The sequence below is a fragment of the Desmodus rotundus genome, chromosome 7 (assembly GCF_022682495.2).
Source record: "Desmodus rotundus isolate HL8 chromosome 7, HLdesRot8A.1, whole genome shotgun sequence".
Taxonomy (NCBI): domain Eukaryota; kingdom Metazoa; phylum Chordata; class Mammalia; order Chiroptera; family Phyllostomidae; genus Desmodus; species Desmodus rotundus.
The window spans coordinates 5,279,349-5,294,350 of NC_071393.1; positions in this window are offsets into that span (position 1 = coordinate 5,279,349).

A 15,002-nucleotide genomic window follows, 5' to 3' on the forward strand; every position below is an offset into this window, starting at 1 on the left:
CATTTGAGGAAAGCTATTTCGTTTTCTCCAGAATAAAACTGAATTAATTGTTGTGGTGTTTCTGCTGTGGTAGTTCTTTCTTGGCAGCAGGAGGGAAATTTTTCAGGAGTCTCAAGCCCTGACTCCTACCCCTTAACGGCGCCAAGGGACAACTAACCCACTCAAAGACATCACCTTTGGCGAGTTTAGGAGGCCACCGATTAAAGTGTTCCCTGGCATGCCTCCACGACTGGCCAGACTTAATTCTTGCCTGCACAAATTTCTGAAATGGGAGTCGTAGGGCACTACATAATGACCTCACCAATAGATGGAGCTTTTAAAGGTAAATTTTTAAATGACAGGAAGAGTGAAGTGTAATAGAGAAGCTTTTCCCCTCAGGAACCCCAAGTTTTACCTCAGAGTCAAAGACAAGTGTGTCCTTAGAAGTTGATTTTTCCCGCAAACGCTGCACTGCGGTCAGCTTGGAGCAAATGAAAACACATTCTTTGGATTCGTGCATTAGGGGACTTCAGGGAAATTATATAAGGCTGCTTTTATTTTTTTTACTCTTTATGGGGGGGTAGGGAGAGGTTGTGGCCTGTTTCTCTTGATTACTGTCATAATCTGTCTCTTTACATGCTCTTTTCATTTTCTAAAGTTAATGGGAACCCTTGCCTTGCATCCCTGAAACCCACACACCCGCCTGGGAATGCAGACTCTTTCCGATAATCAGTTCCATCAAACATTAATTTTGAAAACTATATTTCCAGAAGCCAAACGTATTTCAGAATCATTTTAGCTAGTACACTTTTGGAGCAGTCCCTCGCTGTAATTCTGGATGCTTAGGAGAGCATGAAAGGGGGTTTTGCATTCTTGCTGCTTTGAAGAGGGCCAGGAAGAGATGAACAATCTGTTGTTCTTTACAAGATGATTGTGGTCTTCTGGGCCTGATGTCGAATTGCTTTGGGTTAAGAGACTTCTCACTGGAACAATTTGGAAAATGCGGTCTGGGACCTGGCACGGGGCTGTGCTGGTGCAGATAACATTCGCTACTCCAAGGCTAATTACTAAGCACACCAAGTGAACTAAAGCCGCTTCGCTTCTTTTCAGACCATGTTCTAAATCCCCAGACCTGAGACTCCTTTCACATGCAGCCTGTCAAAATAAATGCAGAGAGGTCTGTCCGGGGGGTGAAGTCAATCAAAGAGTGAAATCACCTGCAAGGTCTTGGAACATCAAAGTTTGCCATACCCAGGATAAATCTACCCTAGCCTGTGACTGATGATGCCATTCTGTTCAAAAGATAAACCTGTAGCCCTGGGCATAAATGTTGAATAGGAAAAACAGTTCTGACTTGGCCTCCATGTCTTCTGTCATCTTTGGCTGGAAGAAGCAGCAGGTATCAGAGCAAATCATGTACTTTTTCTCATTTAAAAAGCAAGAGCCAACCCTGACTGGTGTGGCTTAGTGGACTGGGAGCTGTCCTGTAAACCAAAAGGTCGCTGGTTTGATTCTTCAGAGCGTATGTCTGGGCTGTGGGCCAGGTCCCCAGTTGGGGGTGTGCAAAAGGCAACTGATTGATGTTTCTCTCCCTCTCTTCCTCTCTTCCCCCCTCTCTAAAAATAAATAAATAAAATATAAATAAATAAATAAATAAAAAGGACGAGCCACCCTGGCTAGAGTGGCCCAGTTGTTTGGAACATAGTCCCGTAAATCAAAAGGTTGCAGGTTCAATTCCTGGTCAGGGCACATGCCTAGGTTGTGGGTTCGGGCCCTGGTCAGGTGCGTATGAGAGGCAACCAATCCATGCTTCTGTCTCACATCAATGTTTCTCTCCCTTTTGTCCTCCTTTCCCCTCTCTCTAAATTCAATAATCGTATCCTCAGGCGAGGATTTTTAAAAATCCAATTAAAAAATAATATTAAGAAAAGAAAGAGCCCACTGAGACCCCTGCAGCTGTAGTGACTCCTGATTGTCAACGCACAATCCCTTGGTTGTGGCCCAGTGGGCCAAACGTTGGGACCTTCCCTACAGGACTGGGAGAAGTCAAGTGCCATGAAAAGAATGAGGTGTTTCCTCCACTTGAGAAACTTGCCTGTATCACTTTACATCATTAACATAATGTTAGCACCCAAAGACTTTGGGTGCTAACTGGAAAGAAGAAACACAAACTAATTTCTTGGCAGAAGAACAGATCACAGAGAAAATCCTGGAAGTGAAGAAGAGTAAGTGGAAAATTTTAGGAGGAATAAGGAGAGTTGCTGTCTTGGAAACCTTCCAGCGGAAAGCAAGCAAATTGTGATTTATCGCACATAGCCAGAGGGTCCTCCGGCAGCCTTTTCCAGGAATTATCTTTTGTGAAAGACTTAGCTTTCATCATAGCTTTGCCCACTCACACGCTCTAACTGATTAGTTTATGCTTACGTGGAAACTATGAGCCGGAAAGGGTTTGCAAAAGGGACAGCAATGGAAGGGCCACGTCACACAGCTCCCCTCCTTCCCCACTCCACCTGTCCTTGGGGGGGCGGGGGGGAATTAAAATCCTCTTTTCAAAACGCATGCCTCAGGAAAACAGCTTCACTGCATTTGTTTCCATGCTGCGGAAAATCAACACTTAACTGGCTTAGATCCCAAACAGGGCCAACTGCAGAACGTTGCAATTCTGCAGCCAGGAAGAACCCGGAGGCCTCCTCCCGCCACCCTCCCTCCCTCCAGCACATTCGACTTCAATTATGTGGGAACATGCCGGGGCTGGGGGCTGCTGCCAGAACTGTCCTGGCCCCGATGGAGGAGGCCTCGTGCTGTGGCCCAAAATCTTTCCTAAAAGTCCACACAGGATCTTTCAGTTGCTGCCAATACTGCACTTTCTCTTTGGCGAGATTCCTGGCTCTCCTGAGCCAGAGTAACTCTAAAGCTCTTTCCTGTTCTTTTCTCCCTATGTGCTGTGTTCTCTTCTCCCCGCAGCCCCTCTGCCCCTCACCGTTGTAAATGTTTCTGCTTCTCAGAACCAGAATAATCTTGAAAAAGATAACCCATCCGAAGCCCCACCATCTTCTTGGTTAGCCCTCAGGAGAGCTGCATTTTTGGTGAACTCCTGAAACCAGTGCTCTTCCCATCGTCTGAGATAACATTCCTGTGGGAAGAGAGGCAACTGACGCCAAAGAACACCGATTGGATTACTGGTCACTTGTCTGAACCCAACCGGACTAGGAAACACCTGGGAGAACATTCCTGTGAGAGACCTCTTTTCCAGGGCTGGTTACCCCAGGTAGGCAATCCAGAGGGGCGGACCCAAAATCCTTGTTTTATTTGGTAGGACCCAAAGCTGAATAGAGGCAAGCATCTTTCACTTGCTGAGAGCTGGAGGTGGAAACGAGTCCTGTCCTGTTTTGACATGTGTGACTCCAGGGCTGCCCCCACTTCTTGAATTTTGAACCACTTACCAAACTACAGTGACTGTGCTGAGTACTTGCTGTGTACTGCTTCACTCCATCCTCGACGCCAGCCTGGGAGGTAGGTAGTTACCCCGTTTCACAAAGCAGGAAGCCAGTGCTCAGCAAAGACAGTTCAGGACCCCACCAGCATTGACTTGGGGGCACGGTAATGTGTAATGGGTAGTGTGCAGTCTCAGCATCGACTGACCCCCCAAATCAGGACTCCTCACCACTTTGCTCCTCAAACTGTGTTCGCAGAGTACTAAGTTAAGGCCACTTTTGTGTGAGGACATGAACCAGTCCTGTGTACCCACCATGTTCACAGAACTGACTTTGCAACTTCTCACGGTCCCCTCTCCCACTTCACTGGGACTGGAGCCAGAGCTGATGATAAAGGAGGGAGAAAATGCTGGTGGCTCCCCCGGCCCCGACACACGGACCCAAGGGCTGGCTTTGGGGAATCGCTGCGATGGATGCCTGTCCTGGCCCCTTCACCCGGGAACGCCTGGGGCCCGGTCCACCCCTACCATGTAAGCTGACGCCTCAGTTCTTTTCTGTAGAGCTTCATGGAAACCCAGGTGCTTCCCTAGCTGGAAAAGTTGGCTTCGGGAACAAAACTGTCTGGACTCGAAGGAGCTCTTTCTTTGAGAGAGTCGACTCAGTCAGTTACCGCCCCCAGAGGCACCGTCAGACAGGCACACGCAGGCTAACGGGAAACTTTAGATTCTGGTGGGATCAGCTTAATTTGTGGCTTCGATTTATTACAGAAAAACAGGGGAGAGAGAAAGCCTAGAACAACATTTTTATAAACTACTGGGGGATATTATAAAGCAGTGCTAATTTGGCAGGTCTAAACTGATGTGTGTGCGGCGTGCAAATGTCTCCCAAGAGCAGCTCCTTTAAAAAAAAAAAAAACAAAACCATTTTAACCAGTCAAATTTAATTTATAATATAGATCCAAGACCTATTTTGTGTTACGTAACTCTTATTTCCACTTATCCTATTTACAGTGATATATTCTAAATGCTATAAGACAATAGCAAGAACATTATCGTTTATTTTTTGGATATATTTTATTGTTTATGCTTTTTCAGTTGTCCCAATTTTTCCCCCTTTGCCCCCCTCCACCCAGTACCTCCCATTCCCTCCCATAGTCCCCACCCTGCCCCACACTTGGCTCATGTCCATGGGTCGTGCATGTAAGTTCTTTGGCTACTCCATCTCCTATACTGTTCTGAACATCCCCCTGACTATGCTGTAACTACCTATTTGTACTTCTTAAACTCTTCACCTTTTCCCCCATTCCCCTCCTTCCCCCTGCCAACTGGCTACCATCCAAATGATCTCCATATCTATGATTCTGTTTCTGTTCTGCTTGTTTGCTTAGTTTGTTTTTTAGATCCAGTTGTTGATAGTTGTGAATTTATTGCCATTTTAATGTTCATAGTTTTGATCGTCTTTTTTTTCTTAAAAAAGTCCCTTTAACATTTCATGTAATAATGGCTTGGTGATGATGAACTCCTTTAGCTTTACCATGTCTGGGAAGCACTTGATCTGCCCTTCCATTCTAAGTGATAGCTTTGCTGGATAGAGTAATCTAGGTTGTCGGTCCTTGCTTTTCATCAAGAACGTTATCTTTTAAAATACACAAGTATATTATTTGTGTTTTGGGGATATAATTACCATAATAGAATGCAGCTCTTAAACATTCAGCTGGATGAGATCTGACACTTGTATACAATTGTGTGATCACCACCCAAATCAAGAAGGAGAACATTGCCATCTCCCTCCCAAAGTAGGATATTTCATTTTATTTTATATTGGAGATTTTATTTATTTATTTATTTTTAGACAGAGGGGAAAGGAGGAAGAAAGAGAGGGAGAGAAACGTGATGTGCAAGAGAAAGAGCAATCAGCTGCCTCTCGCACGCCCCCAACCAGGGCATGTGCCCTGACTGGGAATCGAACCGGCAACCTTTCATTCCATAGGCCAGCACTCAATCCACTGAGCCACACCAGCCAGGGTGGCTATTTTATTTTGAAAGCAAAAATAGAGAGAGGAAAATTAAAAGCGCCTTCAATAGAAGAAATCATTGGCACTTTAGTGTGTCTCTTTTGGCCTTTTCCATGCATAATTGTTTTATATAGTTTATTTTTTTCTTTCAGGGATTACTTAAAGACCTACTAAGTGCCAGACACTGTCTAGATTCTGGGGATATAGCAGCAACTGTAACAGTCCCAATCATTACCTTCCTAAATACAAACAAACTTCAGATAATGGTAAGTGCTAGAAAGAAAAATGACATGGTGTAAAAAGGGGACAGGAGAGCAAGGCTATTTTTAGGTAGGCTCTGGACCCCAAAACGATGAGGGAATCAACTTTGGTGGTTCTAAGCCCTCCAGCTTGTGGCACCTTGTTATTGTGGGAAACTAACACACGGGTCTTTGCTTCCGTTCCCTCTGACAGCGACTCTTTTCCCTTCCCTATCTGTGTGCCTTCAACCAGACTTTAAACTCTGCTTAAGACAGTTACAAAGCCTGTTAATGGTTTTTCTGGATCTCAGAATAAAATCCAAAGTCTTACCTAAGCCTGCAAGGTCTTCTGTGAACTAGCCCTGACCTGCCTTTCTAATCTCATCTCATACTGATTTGGCTGGCCCTGACCTGCCTTTTTTTTTTTTTTAATTTGGGGTAGAGGGAACATCGATTTGTTGTTCCACTTATTTATGCATTCATTGGTTGCTTCCTGTATGTGCTCTGACCAGGGATTGAACCCACAGCCCCACAACCTTGACATATCTGGACGATGCTCCAGCTAACCGAGCCACCCGGCCAGAGCCTGACCTGCCTTTTTAATTTTATCTCATATCCCTCTCCTTCTCCTTTATTTCTTCCCAGCTACCTTGAGACTTGCATGGTGTGTTGCTTTGCTAAGGCCACATACTGAATGAAGTAAACAACAGAAAATGACTGTCTCACAGTCTGGAAGCCAGAGGCTGAGATCTGGGGTCGGCTCCTCCCCAGGACAGTGAAGGACGATCTGCTCCAGGCCTCCCCTGGCCAGCAGAGATCTGGCAGGCGTACCACTGTGCGTGGGCAGGCAGTGGGGTGCACGGGTTTGTGCTTTGGCCTGGAGCTAGCTGCCTGGGTTCAGACCCCAGCTCTGCCACTGCCTGGCTGAGTGATCTAGGGACAGTCATCTCTGAGCAGAAGAAAGATTCCACCTTTTGCAAAATGGGGGTGATAGTAATATCTGCCCCTCACGAGACTGTTGTGTTAGTGGTTCCTGGGCTCGTCTCTGTTGCTCTCCCCCAGCTGGACGACAAGCACTTTGAAAGCGGGGACCATTTTTCTTCATCTGCACAAGGCCTGGCTCAGGGGAGCCCCTCAACATGGGGCTGTGGGACGGGGTAAAGGAATGAACACAGACCCAGCACAGTAAAGCCCGGCAGACTCTGCACAGCTGAAGGCAGGAAAGGGGCAGCATGACCTGGACGTTGCCAGCAGCCAGCACAGCCCCTGGAATGTGCAGGGCTTTCCTAAACCCCTGGGATGCCTTGGGAAGGCCAATGAGGAGAAGGCGCAAAATGCCAGAGGGACTCTGAAGGGGTCAAGGCAAGGATGACTGAGCACGTCAGGAATGACGTGGGGACACGGTGGCATTTGGGATGAACCCAGAAGGACAGAGCTGCTGGCCTGCCCTGTGGCCTGTCTCTGGAATGCTAAGGCAGGTCTGCAGAGCACCGCCTCCAGCAAATTCTGTGTCAGGTGGAGGAACGTATCTGTGAGGTGCCTTCAGCTGTTAGTAGCAGAATCCCAACTCACAACGGAGGGGAGTGATGATCTCACGAAGTGAGAACGGAAGAAAGTCAAGTTCTGGCCTGGTTACGCGAGCGGCTCGGCAACCTGACCAAAGCCCTGGTCTGGAAGCACGCCCAAGAGACTCCCCCTCACGTTCTGTGAGGCCAACCACACTTCACCTCCCAGAACGGACTGGCGAAGGGCCCCACCACCCCAGAACACATCTGGACACTTGTGCTGCATTCTTTTCTAAGAGAAGAATCATGATTAGTTGTAGCCAATCATCTCAATCCTATCCCCCTATGCGACAGATTGGTCAGGGATGGTCATCGGACTCGGTTTTGGCCAGTGAGATGGAAAGAGAAGGCTGCTGGAAGTTCTGGAAAAGATTTTATTCCCTGGGGGGGGGGGGGAAACAGTGAAAATGAGAGAGCACTTTGTTGCTGCTGCCTCCTTCCTTCCTTCTCAGGATGGCTGTATGAGGACGTGGTGCTCAGTGTCCCAGCAGCCACTTTGTGACCCAGCGGCAGTGTTGCTGACCTGCTGACGATGGCAGAGCAGGAAGAGAGAAGCAGCCTGGGTCCTTAGAATCGCTTACCTCCAGACAGCTAATACATGCAATGAATAAACCTTGATCAGGTAAGTCCCTCTAGGAGGGTATTCTATCACTTAAACAGACTGCAGCATTCCTAATTGACAGCATCTCTAGCTCCAGCAAAAGAAGGGCAGGAGAGGTGAAAGGAGGAGACACATCAGGGCATTGGGAAGTGGTCGTTGCTGGGTCTTTCCACGGTGCAGAGCATTAGACCCTGAATGTTCTGACAATGTTAGAGCTTGCAGTAGTCAAGATTCATTCAGTCAGAAACCCAACCCTAAACGATATCCGCAAAACGGGGCATTGCTTAGCTCTCATCTAGAGAGGTCCAGGCTGGAGGTGACCTTGGGGACTACTGTCCCCCATGTGCAGAGCTCACTAACCACCCCGAGCTCGGTTCTCCCCCTGGGCTGACTTCCTCCGTGGGGAGCGGCAGAGCCCCACATGGCTGTAGGCGCTCCTGACACCAGCTCGAGCATGCTTGTCCCTCCCCTCTCTAGCTTCCATGTAAAATCCGGGGACTTGATTCTCTCTGCTGCCATGTGCCAGAGCGCTGTGGGCTTCAGGGCAACCGTGTCCACAAGCAGCTGTGTCAGGGAGCGGGAGCTCCCCAGTAGGAGGAAGGGAGCTGACAGGCAAACAAGGGGGAGGCGGGCTCAGGAATGCAGAGCCAGGCAGAGGAAACCACCGTCATCCACCATAAAACCAACCCACCACCAACTGGGACTTTAGAAACTCAGTGGATTTCACTGGATTCAGTAAATACCTTTTGCACCCTATTTGGTGCCAGGAGCTATGTGTTAGGAGCTAGGGCCGTAAACAGGTTCAAGTAAAAGTCCGTGTTCCTGAAGACTTTCCGATGGGACACGTGATCAGATGTGGAACCCGGCCACTGTGGCAGAACACGGTAACATGCTGTGCCCTTCACTCTGCCCAGCTGTGGGGTTAAGGGGAGCCACAAAAGAGACGTGCCTTTCACACTGAACCTCGAAGTTAAAGTAGGGAGATTGGCAGGTGGAGAGGGGTGGGCCAGGGTCCTTTAGCAGAGGAAACAGCAGAAGCAAAGAAACAGAGGGGAGGAAGTGCCTGGTGGACCCCAAGAGTGTCAGGGGATTCCCAGTTGGCTAAAGTGGGGTGCCACGCGTTTGAGTGGAGCGGTGGGGCCTCAAACATGGCTGCATGTTAATCCCCCAAACCCATGCGTGTTCCCTTACATGGCAGCAGGGACTCTGCAGAAGGAAATAGGTCAATGAACCTAAGGTGAGGAGGGTCACCTGGGTCACCCAGGTGGGCCCCAACGGCAGTCACGAGCGGCAGGAGAGCAGAGTCAGTAGGAGGTGCTGTGAACATGGAAGCAGAACGAGAAAGAGCACTGGGTTGGGGAGCCGCAGCCAAGTGATGTGAACTGTGCCCAGAAGAAGAAGACAAGGACTAGGGTTTCCCCAGGAGCCACCAGAAGGAAGCAGCCAGCCAGGCCAGCCCCTTGAATTTTGCCCCATAAGACCCCTCATGGACTTCTGACCTCCAGAACCGTAAGATAATACGTCTGTGCCCTTTTAACCCACTGAGTTCGTGGCGATTTGTTACAGCTGCAAAAGGAGACTCATACAGGTGGGGTAGGCAATGGGGGGAGGGTCAGGTTAGGAAGACCTTGTCTGCCCAGCAAAGCAATGGGGGCTTCCTCTCCCACAGGACAAGGAAATGAGGGACTGGGCCAGGCAGCCCGATTAGACGGGTGTCCAAGAGAGGTAAGTCTGGCGTGGTTGTGGGAAGTACGACGGGGAAGGGGTGGGTGGGGACCAGAGGGTGAAGCCCAGTGAGGTTTTGGGAAGCTCACAGCCATGATGGGCGAGTATTAGGCCAGTTGGGGTGGAGAGGTGGACACGGATGGGAAGTCATTTCCAAGTTGTCCAAAGGCTGGATCAGGAGCGCTGCAGGATGGGGTTGGGTGGGGAGGGTAGCAGGGTGGTATGTGGGAGGGACTGGGCCTGTGGATGACCAGTGTGCATGGCCACGGCATGGTGCTCCTGGGAGCTGAGGCAGAGTGCGCCAGAAGGGGAGGAACAGAGTTCTTTTTGTCTTTAATCAATGAGACGCTCGTGCTGGTGACTCAAGGCCCAGGGCAGGGGCCTCTTTTCCTTCCCCATCCTGCTTCACCTTTCTGCCCGATACAAAGACACGAATCACGTGGCAACCCCTGCAACTAAGCCCTTGGCAAAGATTGGGGAACAACGCTCTCAGTCAACCCTAGAAGGCAGGTGCTATGGTTATTTCATAGACGAGGAAACTGAGGTCAGAAAAGTGAAACAACTTGTCCAGGGTCACCTGGCTAGCCAAGAGTAGGGCTGGCGTTGAACCCCAGGAATCTTCACTTGGGAGGGAAGTGATGCTGGCCAGGAGGAGGAAGGGTCATGGCTGTGATGCTGGGCACCTGGGTCTGAAGGTGCTGCAAGGCGTCTACACGGAAACGAACAGCAGGAGGGGGGCAGGAGGGGTCCAGAGCTCAGAAAAGGGAAGATGTGGGGGTTTACTGTACGTGCATGCCACGGCTGCGGGATAGAAGTTGCCTGAGTGTCCACATTACGCGGCCGTGGGCTTGCCCCCAGAGCGAGCCACCTAAGGAAGAAAGAGCAAGCATGCCAGCATGAGGGGGAAGCCGCAGCCTTTTAATGACCTAACCTGGGAGAGGCCACACCATCACTTCCGAACCGCTCAGTTTGTTTGAAGCCAGTCCCTAAGTCCAGCCCAGTCACAAAGGGTACTAGAATTAAGCTCCACTTCTTAAAGAGACATATCAGAGAATTTGTGGGCATGGTTTTTAAAGCCCCATGCCACCAGTCACGCTTCCCCCTAACACTTCATTCATGACATCTGAGTCACATGGCTATCCCTGCCCCAGCCCCTGGTCAGGGAGATGGATGATCCTAAGATTGGTCACTTCTGGGGCCACGCTCAGCTCCCTGGAGGCCCGAGGCTGTGCGGGAGAAGGGAGACACCTGAACAAAATGGGTATTTGGGGAGAAAGGAAAGAATGGGCGCTTGTGGGGAGTCAACAGGCAGCGTTTCAGGGAGTACCCTGGGGGTGAGTGACTGTGATAGGCAGGGTAGGTGTTTCAGAGGGGGAGCTCGATTTCATACTTAATTAAGTCCCAGATTTTACTAATGTGTTTGACCAAAAGAGGAAGGGCAAGAAGATGAATGGAGATTCCTCTCTGACTTGGAACCCTGTTTTATCCCCTCTGCTCTAGAAATTTCGTAACTTGTGTTCTCTGCAGACACAATAATCCTTTTAATCACTGAGTCTTTGCAAAAATGCTCTTTCATAATGAAAGTCAAGGCTGTGTTAGTTAAAGGATCTGACGTGAAGCCAAGACAGGTTTTGTTTTTCAGTGGAAGTGAAATCCACACAACATAAAATTAACCATTTTAAAAGTGAGCGATTCCGTGGCATTCCGTACATTCACCATGTTGTACGAATGCAGGACACCCACCACCTCTATCTGGTTCCAAAAGATTTCGGTCATCTCGAAAGGAAACCCCGCAGCTGTAAGCAGTCACTCCTCATTCTCCACACCCGCAACCCCCGCCGCCGCCCCCACCCCCGCCCCAGCCCTGGCAACCGTCAGCTTACCTTCTATCTCTATGGGTTGGCCTGTTCTGGACATTTCCTATACATGGAATCATATACTATGTGGCCTTTTGTGTCTGGCTTCTTCACTTTGTACAATGTTTCTGAGGTTCATTCCCGGCAGTATGTATCAGAACCTCATTCTTTTTTATGGCTGAATGATACTCCATTGTGGCGACAGACCACTTTTGTTTATCCATCCACCCAATTACGGGCATTTGGGACGTTTCACCTTTTGGCTGCGATGGCCACGCATGTACGCACATTGGTCTGAGTGCCTGTTTTCAATTTCGGGGGGTGTAAACCTAGGGATGAAATTGCTGGGTCATATGGTGCTTCTATGTTTAACTCTCTGAGGAACCAACAAACCATTTTCTAAAACAGCCACGCTATTTTCCATTCCCACCAGCGATGTCCGAAGGCTCCAATTTCTCCATGTCCTCGTCAACAGTTGCCATTTCCTATTGGTTTGAATGTGGCCATTCTGGTGGGTATGAAGTGGCAAGATAGTTTTTAGAGGTGTCCATTAATTACCTAATTATCTATGTGAAAACAGCAGGGGGCAAAAATCTTGCGTTTGACTTTTCCTTAAAAAAAAAAAAGGCAAGGGGGAAAAAACCTTCGACCTCTACCCTTCATTCATTCTCATAAGGCTTGGCCTTTGAACAATTTGAAGTTGGAAGTAAACACGTTTAGGAGGTTAAATTCACTCACATGTGCTGGCTGCACAAAAATATGAATATATTCCATGTCAAACAATGGTACACTTACAAATAGTTAAAACTGTAAATTTTACATATAGTTTGTCACAATAAAAAATAAAAAGAGTGGGTTGTGAAGATTAAATGGTATAATCTACCTAAAGTACTTAGAAAAGAGCTTGGCATAGGGTAAATATATATATTATATACTTATACATTATACATTTTATATATAATATGTAATATATATATCTCAACTGTTACTTGTTGGGTGAACTTAGCAAGGGCTGGTCTGTTATCCGGCGCTCCCTAATCGTTCGCGGTATGGTTAGGGTCGCTCTATGATTCTGCTCATTCTGCTCCAACGTTTGAGCAAAGCGGACAGGGTGGAGGTTGGGGTGGGCATTCTGTGGGAGCGGACATGGGATCAGCATTACACAGAACGGCTAACAGTCTGATCCCCCTCATACAGTCTTCAGGTCAGCTTATTCAAACATGGTAAAAAAAAAAAAAAAGGGGGGGGATTAAGAAGTGATACATCTACCTCCTCGGTTCCTGGCTCCCCAAGGCTTTCCCAACAGGCCCAGCCGGCACCAGCAAGGCCTGGCTGGCTTTGGCCACTGTGGGATGGCCTGTCACCTCAGCTGCTTCAGATCTGTGCTCTGAATTCAGGACACCCAGGGGCTCTATAGGCCCGAGGTGGGGAGGGCCAGAAGGGCCGGTCCTGAGGGAGACAGACACGCAGGCACAGGCCCCGACTATCCCGTCACTCCCTCTCTCTTCCCGACAGCCCCTTGCCTTTCTCTCCCTCTCGGCTATGGAGGTTATGGGAGGGTAAGCTCAGCCCAGCTCTAATTTTTCATCTGGAATGGGATAGAGAAGAGTGTGAATGAATCCATTTCTCAGTCGCTAGAGGTAAGTCTACAAAAAACAAGTCCCAAAGCTTAGTATAAAATAGCCTAAGTGACATGTGATGTATCAGTACAGTGGGATATTATGCAGTCTTAAAAAGGACAGAAATTCTGACACATGATACAACTTGGATGAACCTTGAGAACATCAAGCTAAGTGAAAGAAGCCAGACACAATCAGACAACAGAGCACGATGCCGCTTACACGAGGTCCCTAGAGGAGTCAAATCCATACAGATGGGAGCACCGACGTGCTTCCCGTGGGCTGGGGGGGAAATGGGGAGTTAAGTGTTCAATGGGGACAGAGTTTCAGTGTGAGATGATTAAAACGTTCTGGGGGTGGATGGTGGTGATGGTTATAAAAAAAACCCATGAATGTACTTGACTCCACTGAGGAGGAGGAGAAGTAAGTAGACTGACAGAGAGTAGATAAGGGGAGTGATGGGGACTGATTGCTCATGGGGATGGGATTTCCTTTCGGGATGATGAAATGCTCTAAAATTACACTGTGGTGGTGGTTGCACAACTCTATAAATGTACCACAACCCACTGAATTGTACACACTTAAGTGGGTGAAGGACATAAAATGTGAATTACATGTCAGCACAGCTGTGAAAAGAATAGTCCACGTTGGACATCTTAGGGAGGGCCCGAAGTTAACAGATTCTCTGCATCCATTTGCCTTTCTCCCATTCATCTCTTCCTCCTCTCCTCCTGGCCTTCATTTCTGGAAAACTTCCTGGCCTTGAACACTTTCAAGCACCTACTCTGTGCCTTTCCCCCGTTTAAACCTAGTATTGTGGAGTGTTCTGCTAACCATGAACGCCCTTCAAGGAATGGGGGAAAGGAGAGGATTTTAAGGTCAGCCTGGAATAAAAGGTGTATTTGTAAAGTGGTGTAATAATATTGCCCAATAAAATGAGATCAAGGGGTTTAATCAGGCCTAGGAGGAGGAAGAGTTCAAAATCACAGGCTCGGAGACCATGCCCAAAATCTGGATGAAAGCTGCAAGTGCCATCCCTGTGCCTGGCCATCTAATCTCCACGAGCTGGGCCTGGGCCACTGGGCACGTGGCCTGTGGCCTGTTCTCTTGTCATCTGCCTGCAAGACAACTTCCGAGAGCTCCCGTGCAACTCACAAACACCTGCCACAGCTCTCATTGTCCATCAACGATGAGGACGATGACCTTCACAAGGTCATGCGATTGCATTTCTGGAGAACCAGTCTATCTGCCAGGGTTCTCCAGAGAAACAGAACCGATAGGAGATATGCAAGGCGGAGCCAAAAAACTCCGGAATTATCTTCTGGAGGGCGGGCCCCTTGTAGGACAGGCTTTGCCTGCTAGGTGAGTGTTCTAGGAACCCATTTCTATCAGTGTGCCAGCTGGTGGTGTTGTGAGAGGCTGTGCTCGGCTTCAGTGAATGTTTTTGAGGAGCTCTTTCAATGCATCTGCCTATTTCATGATGGATGATTTAGGAGCGCATCTGCCCACCCTGTGTGGAGTGTTGCAGTTTTTAACCAAAAAGGGTATGACCCCCACAAACCACCTTCCCTATTCACTCACTCTCACCCTGAGTGACTTTTTTTGTTTCCCCAGATGAAAAAAGTCCTCAGAGAAAAATGTTTTGCCAACATGGAGGAAGTGAAACAAACAAACAAAAAATGGCAGAAGCACTAAAAGGCATCAAAATCAAGTTCAAAACTGTTTTGAGCAGTGGGAAAAATGTCTTGATAGGTGTATTGCATCAGATAGAGAGTACTTGGAAGGTGACAGAAGTTGAAACATGTAAGAATAAATTCTGGGTTTTGGGGGGTCCCCCCTTGTATAGATGGCATTGGCTCACTTGATTACAGAGGCTCAGAAGTCCCCCAATCTGCGTGTCTGCAATCCGGAGACCCAGGAAAGGTAGAGGTATAGTTCTAGTCTAAGTCCACAGGCCTGAAAACCAGAAG